The following is a 2,927-nucleotide window of genomic DNA, read 5'->3' on the forward strand; positions in this document are numbered from 1 at the left end:
AAAAAAGAAACCCTAAAAAGTCATCCTAGACAAACATTAAAACCTGCCTCAATCTCTAGATTGCCTTACAAAGGCCCTCTGGATCCTGAGACTTCAGATGAGAAACAAGTCCTTTTGACCTATTCTCCCAGAGTTTCCATTATATTAGAGCCAAATTTAAATGTCTAGAGAGAGGAACCCTGACTCCACAGGCAGAACTCCTAGCTGTGGCCTTTATGGGAGAGATGAAAATCTCTGATGCTAACAAAGGCCTTACCGAATGTTTCACCCAGGCTCAATACCCAACTTCTCTTCAAAGCCTTTGATCTTTGACAAACTCTTAAGAAGAGATCATTTGCATCCCACTTCTGTCCCCTTCAACACTCCCATACCTGAGGTGAAAATTTCCAATGGTTCAGGATCTCAGCCTCTCCAACTCAGTTGCGGTTCCCCTTCATCCCCTAGTATCCAACTCCTATACTCTCAACCATTCCTCAGAGATCTCCCATTTCTCTGTCCTAGATCTCAAGGATGCTTTTTTTCCCCATTCCACTTGGTCACCAGTCAAATATTACCTTGGCATTTACTTGAACTGACCTTTTAATTTCTTTTTTTTTTAAGATTTATTTTATTTATTTTACGTGTATGAGTTCACTGTAGCTGTACAGATGGCCCTGAGCCATCATGTATGTGGCTGCTGGGAACTGAACTCAGGACCTCTGCCAGCCCCTCTAGCTCCGGCCCTGCTCACTCCAGAGTAATTCACTGTAGCTGTCTTCAGACACACCAGAAGAGGGTGTCAGATTTCATTATGGGTGGTTGTGAGCCACCATGTGGTTGCTGGAATCTGAACTCAAAACCTTCGAAAGAGCAGTCAGTGCTGAGTCATCTCTCCAGCCAGACTGTTTAATTTCTTTTTTTTTTTTTTTTTTTTTTTTTTTTTTTTTTTTTTTTTTTTTTTTTTTTTTTTTTTTTTTTTTTTTTTTGGTTTTTCGAGACAGAGTTTCTCTGTGTAACCGTGGCTGTCCTGGAACTCACTCTGTAGACCAGGCTGGCCTCGAACTCAGAAATCCGCCTGCCTCTGCCTCCCAAGTGCTGGGATTAAAGGCATGCGCCACCACCGCCCGGCTTAATTTCTTGAAGTCCAACTTTAATCCATGGTTGTCTGATAAGATAAAAGCCCATGAGGTGCTGAGAAAAAGGTATATTCTTTTGTGTTTGGGTGAAATACTCTATAGATGTCTGTTAGATCCATTTGATTCATAATGTCCATTAGTTTTATTGTTTCTCTGTTTAGTTTTTGTCTGGTGGCATGTCAGTTGGTGAGAGTGGGGAGTTGAAGTCTCCCACTATTAATGTGTGGGGTTCAATGTGCAATTTAAGGTTTAGCAATGGTTTGGCTTTGTTTTTTCAAATATGGGTTCCTTTGTGATGGGACATAGATGTTCAGAATTGAGATATCTTCTTGGTATATTATTCCTTTGATGAGTAAGAAGTGTCCTTCCATGCCTCTTTTTATTACTTTTTGTTGAAAGTCTATTTTATTAGATATTAGAATGGCTACTCTAGTTTACTTAGAAAACTTTTTTGAGCTCTTTAATGTGCAGTAATGTTTATCTTTATTGCTGAGGTGTATTTCTTGAATGCAGCAGAATGATGGATCCTGGTTTTCTTTTTCTTTTTCCCTGGCTCAGTGATGGCTTTATTTAAATTAAATTTGTTTTCTTTATGCATATGCAGACATATCATGTCTCCCGTGGAAGTCAAAGGACAACTGTTGGCTCTCTTCCTCCACTGAGTGCATTCCAGGGACCAAACACTGATCACCAGGTCTAGTGCTTTCATCCATTGAGCCATCTCATCAGCCCACTGATGACAAACTTAAACTATGAAGCTGAGAGAACTAAGGAGCTCAAATCTTGCCATGTTATTTCATGTTGTGTCAAGAAAACAGAGTCAGAGAGCTTAATCACTGATATCCTGGAAAGCAAGCTTTCTACAAGCACTAAAAAAGCCTGGGTTTTCAGATACTGACATGATGGAGACATAGATTTTCTTTTGTTCTTGTTGTTGTTTGGGTTTTTTGTTTGTTTTTTGTTTGTTTGTTTGTTTTTACCAGGGAAAAGGGCAATTAGTCTCTCCCAGGGATAAGCACATTTTTTGGTTGTCCAGTTGTTACCCTGAAACTATACACACACAACATCAAACAATGACTTAGCAAGTTGTATTTACATATTTGTGCATACACATATGTGCATAGATGTTATGTGACAAAAAATAATTAAAGAAAAAGGCTGTAAACTTGAGAATGGGGAGGGAGCACAGGGGGCATTAAAAGGAAAGTATCTGGGGGAGCTGAAGCAGGGAAGAAGACGTAATTCTTTTTTTCTTAAAGACATTTTTTTAGGAGTAAAGAGAAAATGAGTTTGGAAGGCATAATTTATGTCTTAGATTTTTTTAACTCTGAAAGACAAGTCATGCTAGAAATCTATATACAGTCCAGTCCAGTTTATGAGGGCCGTGGTGGGAAGGGGCAAAGTTCACAATGACAAGCAGAGTTCCTGCATATAGCCTGAAAGTTTCCCCACAATCCTGCAGTAGACAGCGGATTAAGGATTGATGAGTGTTACTTCCAAGTGACTTCTGCGATCTAAAACCTGAAGTGATCTGTAATCATATCCAACATCATCACCCCTTTGTCCTGATCTGACATGATGTAGGGAGGTAAATCCACCCAAATTAGTTCCCTGTTGATCTATACCAAACTTAATGGCTAAAAGCAGCTCCAATACATTATCCTATAATTCTCAAGATTAAATTGCAAAGTCTTGTCAAGTTAAAGTCATGATATCCCAGCATGATACACTCCTTCCTGGAGCTTCAGGTAAAAAAGCCAGGACTTTTGTTCATGTGTGTTGTCAAAAAAACAAAAACAAAAACAAAAAAAC

Source organism: Mastomys coucha, unplaced genomic scaffold (assembly GCF_008632895.1).
Source record: "Mastomys coucha isolate ucsf_1 unplaced genomic scaffold, UCSF_Mcou_1 pScaffold22, whole genome shotgun sequence".
Classification (NCBI taxonomy): Eukaryota; Metazoa; Chordata; class Mammalia; order Rodentia; family Muridae; genus Mastomys; species Mastomys coucha.